Raw genomic sequence first — 9,675 nt, 5'->3', positions numbered from 1 at the left:
AAAATTAAAATAGAAATGATTAATAGTTAAAATGCTGAACATAGCAGCTTTAAAAACAAGGACTGCCGTGACGAGCGCAGAGCGATACAGAACAGAAACCACAACGGACGGTCAAAAGTATTGAAGTATTCAGAATGAAAGACAGCCAGGAGCTCTGAGAATGTGTGTGTGTGTGTGTGTGTGTGTGTGTGTGTGTGTGTGTGTGTGTGAGTGACAGAGAGAGAAATAGAGAGAGTTTCTTCCCAGGTGGTGGTGTGACATGCCAGTGCTTTAGGTGAACAAACAGGGACAAAGCTCTTCCCATCAGGACCGATCAGCATCAGAGCCTCCGAACATGACATGGAACTGTCTGTCGCCCCGAGGCAGTCGCCACGGCAACAGGAGGGATGACAGGAGAGGAGAGAGGAGAGAGGAGATAACAGGAGAGAGAGGCGGGCAGGTGACAGAGGCAAGCAGGAAGGAAAACCACATGTATGAGAAAACAGACTGCCATGCACACACACACACACACACACACACACACACACACACACACACACAGTTTGTATTAGTGTACTTGTGAGCACCTTCACCTTCACCTACATTCATTCCCTAACTCATAAACCTTAATCTAAACCTAATCCTAATTCAAGTTTTAACTCTTTTCCTCATCTTTCTATCCTTGTGAGCTCATTTGGTCCTCATAAGTGTAAAAATAAAAGAACACACACACACACACACACACACACACACACACACATTAAAATATAAAATGACTAATACAGCAGGATAGGAAAGGAGGAAAAATGAGAGGAGATGAGATAAGAGGAGAGGGAAAGAAAAGAATGGGTTGTAAAAACATGAAATGTAAAAATGGACACGTGCACACACACATTCAAACACACACAAGCTCTCACACACACATCGTCATGCAAAAATACACACAAAAGGAAAGGAGAGAAATGAGGAAATGAAAAGAAGGAATTTAAGACTTTGTAAGACCTTATTAAAGATACCTGGAACTGAACATAAGACCAATTTAAAAACCAAAATAAGGAAACAAAGCTGGCAAAACAGCCCGTTTCCAAACAGATAATCAATGTTCTGACAGTATCAATGGGCAGAATGAGAAAAATGACACCAGGAAATTGTTAAAGGACATGAAGTCCAGTTGAGTGAAACAGAAAAACTTGTTTTGCATATTGTACTACCAGCCTTGTTCTGTTGTAACCACAGAGTGCACAGAAACCTGCAGAGAGACACTGCATGGTGAAAAAATAAAAGCTCTAAACACTGAATTGAAAATATTTCAATGCTTTTTAAATCCTTAAATGTAAACAAAAAAAGAGTCTTTTGGACTTTTCAAGGACCCGCAGATACCATGCACACATCGCGTACAAGGTGTGCATGCATGAAGTGTGAACATCACACACACACACACACACACACACAAGCAATCAACAGAGAGTTCAACAAAGACTCGACCATACAAAGAGCAAACAGCACACAGCCTTGGAGGTAGGCGAGTTCCTCCACTTTCCAAACTCCAAAAGTCTGAGTTTACTGTTTTTATGTGTTTACCAGTTTACTCTGCTTCCCTGTGGAGTGTGTGTGTTGTGTGTGTGTGTTGTCTGCTGGGCTCGCAGGCTGCGGCCCGCGCTGTTTGGCTGGACTTGAGTGACAGCCGATGGTATTTGAAGCCGTGTGATGGCGCCTGTGTTACTGTTTTAATCGGGCTTGTCGTGTGATTCTCCAGCGTCGCCTTCAAGGCTTTCTTTGAAGTGATCAAAGTGAAACAGTGATGACATCAAAACGTCCTTCCAGACAGAGTTTAAGGAGGCCATCATCCATCCATCCGTCCCTCCATCCCTCTATTCATCCATACACACCTCCGCCGCTCCTCCTCGCTCGCTCTTCCATCCTTACGAACAGAAAGCAAGCTTAAAATGTAATAATCTGTGACGTTTTCATATGAACAATCGTTGGTTTTGCTCCTCTCTATTGCAGATTGCTGTAACACAACAGTGATCCAGCCTATATCCAGTTAAAGCTTCTCCACTGTCTGTTCTGAACAGCCGGTGTCCGGTAGCTCTTTCCTGGGAAAAATCCTCTGCCGCACAGGAAGTGATGCGTTTCACGTTTCCGGTTTGTTTGGAATAAACAGAAGAAGAAGAAGAACTGGGTAGTTAGCATGAGCAGTGATAGAGAAACTCAAACTGCATCAACAGAAAGTCCAAGGAAAGTGCAGAAACACAGCAGCAATGAGCGCTTAGCAACAAAGATGGAGACAAAACTATGGACTATCCATCCATCCATCAATCCATCCATCAATCCATCCATCCCTCCCTCCCTCCTCCTCCTGTTTCCTCCTCCTCTCGCCCAATTCCCTGCACGCCTGTTTGTCACTTAAACGAAAAGCCCGCAGACTGACAGGCCGATATATCTGAGTCTTTAAAACGAAACTACCAGCAAATTAATTTTTCATCCTTTCTTATCAGTGAATGATGGGCCGCCTGTCCCTCCCAAGACCCTCGGTGTCCCCGCGGGCAACTCCTGCAGCCCGGGAACCAAGGTTTTCATCCTAAACGGTGGTAAATGGCTCGCCGCACAAATAATGCATAAACAGCTGTTTTGCCCAAGTAAGTTATCCTCTTAAAAGATTTAGAACCCCCTCTCTCTCTCTCTCTCTCTCTCTCTCTCTCTCTCCCATCCCACAGTCTCCTACTCTCTCTGCCTCACTCTCTCACTCAGTTAATTCATCAATTTCTTATGATAGCAACAGTTCTGCTCGGCGCGGGTGTTTAAGTACCAATTAGGGGGGGCGGGTTCCCCTCGGCCCGTTCTGCCACACCTCTCCTCCTCCTCTTACAACTCTTCCCTCCTCTCTCGCCTCTCTCCCGCCCCCTCCTCTGTCCGTTTTCCTGCTAAAAAAAATAAAAATAAAATAAACTCCCCGGCCGCCTGCCGCCGCCGCCGCCGCCGCCGCCGGCCCGTCCCCTACCCATCCACACCACCCAGCCCATCCTCAACGTCTATCAAACCTCGCCCCGTCTCAGAAGTCGGAGTCGAATTGGAAAGATTTTCTCGAGTCTTTATTAACTTTTTAGTACTGTAAATTATTTATCCCAGATAATCACTGATCAAAAGGCAGAAAACACACATCAATCAGGAGAAACTTCTAGCGGTCAGCCGTCTCTCCTCAGATCAGCGCAAACCAGGGACATCTTTTTTTTTTTTTTTTTTTTTTTTCAAGATGCAGGGTAAACAGCGTTGCCACCGTCGAGCCAGCCGCTGCCGGACTTGTCTCAACGGGGGTCAGGAGTGTGTGTGTGTGTGTGTGTGTGTGTGTGTGTGTGTGTGTGGCGGGGGTCGGGTACCAGAATACCTGGAATTGGATCCAGGCTCGATCTGGACTCTTAGTCAGGTTTACACCAACCAAGCCGCCTGCAAAACCCCCTCAGCCTCTGGAAAACAGCAGTGAAAAGCAGATGGTAGCCTTCCTTCACATGTCAGAAGATCTAAGGTTTGCCCCCCAAAAGAGATAGTGTGTGTGTGTGTGTGTGTGTGTGTGTGTGTGTGTTTAAGGGGGAGGATGAAGGTTTTTCCTCCTGATAGCAGTTCTGGCTTTATAATTAGCCGACAGGAGGGGTGGGCCACCATTTTGATATTTGAAGTGCTGCCACTTGGCCTCGGAGTCGTCTTCAAACCCGACAAGCTTAGACTCCTCCAGAGGAAGCAGAGAGAGAGAGAGAGAGAGAGAGAGAGAGAGAGAGAGAGAGAGAGAGAGAGAGAGAGAGACATGCTGACAGTCTTGTGTCTTGTGCCGCTGCCTCTCAGATGTCGCTGCCAAAAGTCCCGCAGCCTTCCTGCACACCAGAAAACACTTCTTTACACACTCATTATGTGTCTCTGTGTTCTGGTTTGTAACGTTTACATGCTTCTTTAACAGCGGGGCGGTCAGGTTGTCGTCCGTACCGTGAACTCCACAAGGAGCCGAACCCCTGACCCTGGCCACTGTTAGCGCCTCGCTCTTCCCACTGAGCCACAGCTGAACCTGAACCAGTAGAGATTTGGTTCAGGTCGAGGAGGGACGACGTTTTGTGAGCCCAAACCTGACTAGAACTGAACTAGAATTTGTTGATGATTAAACACATTTCTTTGCATTTTTTAACCAAATCTGACTGAAATCAGCCTCCACCTGAACCAGTGTATTTAAGGGAGAAACTCAGCCCGACCTAAACCCATCCAGCCAAGTCTGGTCCTCTCAGGTTTGAGCTGAAAGCTGCACTCACATGTCTTATCAGCACTAAATCACACAGTGGAGCTGCGACAGAGAAGAGCGTCCCGTCCCGGCTAACTGAGACGCTGGAGAGTCGCCCAAATCTGCCCAAATTCTCCGCGCACATGAAGTGATGAATCAAAACTGAAGAGCAACAGACTCACCAATGATGGCTGAACCTCTTCACCTCCTCCATTACACACTGAGGAGAAGACATTTAGGTCTGAGTGGTGTGCGGTTTATTGAAATCACGTCACATGATTTCTGGGTTTTTGTGAAATTTAGCTCGCGCCGCCATTTGGGGCCACCAAGTTGCCTAGTGCAGCTTTAAATGTGAAGTCAGTACTGTTCTCACAAGACTTCGTCGATCAGAGGCAAACTGATGTTTCACTGGTTTAAAGATTTGATTAATCCCAGTTTAACCAATTTACCCATGGGGATCATTAAGGTTTCATCTATTCTAACTAATCTAATTTAATCTAATCTAATCATACTACTACTGATACTAACAATGGCTCCACTATTTCATACTGGATACATATTGATTTGTAAAATATTTTCATAACATTATATTTATACATACACATATACCATATATTTCATATTTAAGTACACAAGCAAAACACTGTAAGTAAATCCATATGTAAGTAATCTATACTCTCTCCCATACTTCCCAACCATAGTTTACTCAACATGAGTTGATGAACTGGTCAACACGCACACTTAAATAACTTAAATAACCAATTGTTTCTATTCTATTTTACTGTTTAGAATCATTTTATTGCTTGTGTTATAGTTCATTTTTGCGTTTATAATCTGTTTTTCTTTCCCCGCTGCTGTATCCTGTACTTTAGCATCATTTCCCCGCAGCGACCAATAAAGTCGTGTGTGTTATTTACAATAAAGCCATCACTCACCATTCAAGGTAGAGCTGACCGCACTGTAATCGTGTGAGATGGAAACTTCTCCCTCAGTGTGAGAGTGTCACTCCTGATATAATTCCCTCTCAGCAGTCCAGGAAGATCCTCATCAGTCTGCCCAGACCTCCTTTCACTTTCCAAAAACTTTGTCCCTTTATTTTACTTCATAATCATTTCAAATATTTACACCGCTTTGATCTCAGTCTCTCACCGAGGGATGGCTTGTTTTTTTTTCCAAAGGCGTCCACACAAACCGCCCTCTATTTTCCCTCTGCGTGCTTCGCTCCTCTTCTTCTCGTAAGCGAAGGAGGCGTTCTATTTTTCTCCGGCTGCGTCACGCCCGTTCTCTTCACAGGGGTTCTGCGAAGAATATAAAACCATCTTTGAAACTGTCCCCAGATTCGGGGGGCCCTTTCATGCGCCCCATCTAGATTCATTTACTTCCGCTTTCATGTTAGAAATTTGGCTTCATCATGGCAATTAGCTCTTTCGTCTCCCGACCAATTATTCCATTAAAATAACGACTCTTCCCGGATTATAAGGGCTGTAATTGATTTATCTGGGCAGCCGCGCTTCCTTCTCCTGCAGCTCGGTGTTGTTACACCTCATTTGAAGGGGCTTTCTACCATCTTGCCCTCATTAGCGGTGCTCAGTATCTCTGGAGTGTGTAGAGTATGTGTGTGTGCCCGACTACACACACACACACACACACACACACACACGGCAAATCAACACCCGAGCTGTGTAAAGTAATTTGTCAAACATTGCCTTTAATGGGAGACACGGAGGGATCTGTGACACAAATGGGCGTTCGTTCCTCCCTTTGTTGTTTCCTCTGTTTCCTTTGCATGCCCCCCCCCACCACTCCCCCCCCACGCACACACACACACACACACACACACACACACACACACACAAACACCCCCCCGCCCGCCACCCCGATCGCTCTTCACTTTCTTCCTCTATGAAAAGCAGTCCCTCCTGAAAGAAAATAAAGTGTTAAGGAGGGGAGGACGGGTAGATGGGTGGTTGGGTGGGTGAAGGGGTGGAGGGGGGGTAGGGGGTGTTAAATGAATCATTCATTAGGTCCATAGAGAAAGGGAGCGGAGGGAGAAAGAGAAAGAGAGAGAGAGAGAGAGAGAGCATGAAGGGGAGGAGGTTGTTCAAAGGGGAGCGCCGTTGATTTTTCTGGCCCATCCAAAGAAGCAGGAGGTCGGTCGTGGGGAGCCCAGGGGAGCCGGCCCGTCTCCAGTGGAGAGATGGGCGTTCGGTAACCCCACCTCCCCTCCCACCACCACCCAAACCCCCCCCGGCCTGTGCCCCCAGGCTGATAGGGTCAGCCTCCAGATCTCTCTAATGAAGCCCCTGGCCTCCTCACCGCAGGACGCAGAGGAAACGCTGCAAAAAATGTCAAGCTTAGCAAGAGATTTTTATCGTCAGCTTTAGCTTTGTCAGTTTGTCAGTGTCAGAATCTCTGTCTGTATTTACTTCCCAATGCGATTTTTCTTTCTTTTTTTTCTCAGAGTTTTAGAAATTCAGGTAGATAATGAGGGAATATTTATGGAGAAATAAAACATTTGTTAAGATTTTTTTTGGGACATTTCTGCTTTATTAGACAGTCACAGTAGAGAGAGACGGGATAGAGGGGGGGGTGACCTGCAGCAGAGGGTACGGGCCAGATTCAAACCTGTGCCGCTACAATTAGGACTGAGCCTTACTGGTCCACGCTCCACCAGTTGAGCCTTCGGGATGGCCAAAATTTCACTTTTTAAAATTTCAATGCCCAGTTGCCTTTCCAGTAGGATACAGGAATTAGTCTTGGTGACACTGGTGCAACTAGTGCAACGCAACAATAGTAGATTATACTTATCAGTCACATCAGAGTCACCAGTGTGCCGAATTTCCAGGTCATACGATCTGAATTTTGGTCACATCTACTCACCTTACAGCATATGGCTGAAGTTAAATCACTAGCTGAGCGTGTCATTTTTTGCAGCGTTTGGAGCGCCTCAAGTCTTCATCCTCACCTTCATCTCTTCATCTGACCATTCTCCGCTGCTTTCATTCCTTCATTCCTCTTTCCATCTCTCTCCTTCCCCCCCACACACACACACATGTAGACACACACACACTTTCTCTTTGTTGCTGCCTCTCTCACTCTTTCACACACATAAGCATTTGTTAATCCATCTCTCACTCTTTCTCCTTCTTCCTCTCTCTCTTTTGCTCTCTCTCTCTCTCTCTCTCTCTCTCACACACACACACACACACACACCCCTGTTCACCCCCGAAGCCTTTGATTTCTGCATTCCATCACCCAGGCGTATGCTAATGGCTCCGCCTCATTATCACCGGTAATGTCATTACTTCAATTAGCCCGCCCATTAATCAGAACAGGGTGAGATCAGAGAAAGAGGGCGGAGTCTGGTGATCATGTCTAATGAATGTGACGCCAGAGAAAAGGTACATGTTGATTTTAAAGATTTTAAAATCAAAACTAATTATCTAAAAAAAAAAATTAAAGCTGCAGTATGCAACATTAAAACAACAATAAGTAAACAGGATATATTATACATTATCAGGTTGCCTGAAATTGTCTGTTAAATGATGTTTGGGACATTTTGAGGTGTACACCATTCACTGTGGGCGTGGCCAGCAGTGAGCTGGGTGTGGCTACCAAGGTGAGGCTAGTGGCTTCAGAGCAGGAAGTCATAGTAACGACAACAATGGAGGAAAGCAGTAGGAAAAGAAAGAGTAGTGAAGCTAAACGTGCAGCATTTTTTTTTTTTTTTTGCGTTCTCCGTCTGCTTCTTCAGCGTCTGCGGAGGCTTTGCGCTGCCGGTGACCTCAGCCTCAGGAGAGATGACATCATCAAGATGAGTGACATTTGTCGGGGGTGGGAACCTGACCAGCCGAGGGAGAAGAGGGCGGGGCTAACAATACACTCAGCTGCCTCACGGTGAAAAGTTGGATATTACAGCTATTTGAGCTTTGATGTTGAACTTTGGTGCCTTGGGTTGTGTAGCTTCCTGAAAATCACACTTCTAGCACATAAACAAACGCCAACCAAGCAGATTCTGACAAGATATAAAAACCTTTCAGTTTGAACAAGTGTAACACTGAAATCCTGTCGGTGCAAACTTGTGTTGAACGAAGAAACCTTTACCAATAATTGTAAATAGGTGAAAAAAGGTGGGAGGCAGGACTTTGACAAAGCAGATACCCAATGTGATACCAAAGCTCATCTCATGAAGGTCTGCACGTTGTAACTGAGGTCAAGCCGTCTTCTTTTCACAAAGTCTTTTGGATCGCTGCCAGTCCGGTGGAGTTCATTGATTTTCTTGAAGTCAGTTCCTAGTTGTTGGCGGAGCAGCCAGGCAGAAAGTCATGCGCTCTCACAGACACCAGGAAGCCCACACACAGACTGCTGCTGTGACGTTTATCTTGTTCGCAGCATTGTTTTTAGGGGATTTTTGATTGATTTGATTGTCCTGTAGAGACTCAGAGGAAAAAGCCAAGATCATGTTCTAACTTGCCACTTGAGTACATGGTATTTGTGGCTTTGACTAATGTTTTAAACATTTTCATTTGGACTATCAAGGCATAAAGTTTGTTTTTTTTGTTTATTTGGAATGCATCAACTCTGATGGGATATTGAAAATCATCCTTGATACTAAGAGTGACGTTTAAAATGCCAGAGACATTTAATCTTCAGCCTTTTTCACACTTAGATGTCTTTAATGGAGAGATTGTTAATCAGTCTACCTGCACAGTGATAAAACAGAAGTGACATTTCACCTCAAAACAAAACAACTCAAAGAAATGACAAGACAACAGAACAAGAAGATCCAGAAAATGACAAAGGAGATAGAAATAAATTAAAACAGCCCTAAAGCTGAACTACTGCATATCTCTATCTCTATCATATTGTCCAGTACAAGTAACCTATTTGACCTGTAGTCTACTTTTAATTTGATACTGTAGTTTGTTTTTTTTTGTTTTTTTTATTAATATTTATATGAAGGACTAAATACATTTTTGTTGCACACTTGGAAAAATAGACTTCCAGGAGTGCAGAAGTACAAAAAAATAAAGTATTTTCTCTTGGCTCTCATTCTTGAAATCACAAAAACAAAAAGAGTACATCATCTTACACCAAATCTTTATGCACAGCCCTTCCACACTGCGGCTTTGTGCTGCAGGCTGTTATCTATAAATGGATCTCAGCATTGACAAAGTCCATTGACTGACTTAATATACTATTGCATCAACTTTGCTGTAGTTACCATGGGAGGGAGACGCACTTCTGCAGGCAAAACTCTTCAAAATCTTCCCTCTCTCATTGCTGTTTTTTCCTCCTTTTTCAAATTTTTCCCCTTATTGTAATTCCACGAATGTAGCGATATCCCCGGGTCAGAAAATCTAAGAAACCTCTGATAGTGATTTTTCGAGCAATTTCCTTGTAGGGTTTTCATCCCTCTCTCTCTCTCTCTCCTC

The sequence above is a fragment of the Centroberyx gerrardi genome, chromosome 11, assembly GCF_048128805.1.
Source record: "Centroberyx gerrardi isolate f3 chromosome 11, fCenGer3.hap1.cur.20231027, whole genome shotgun sequence".
NCBI classification, from domain to species: Eukaryota; Metazoa; Chordata; class Actinopteri; order Beryciformes; family Berycidae; genus Centroberyx; species Centroberyx gerrardi.
The sequence above is the reverse complement of the archived record's forward strand: the minus strand, read 5'-3'. Positions refer to the sequence as shown.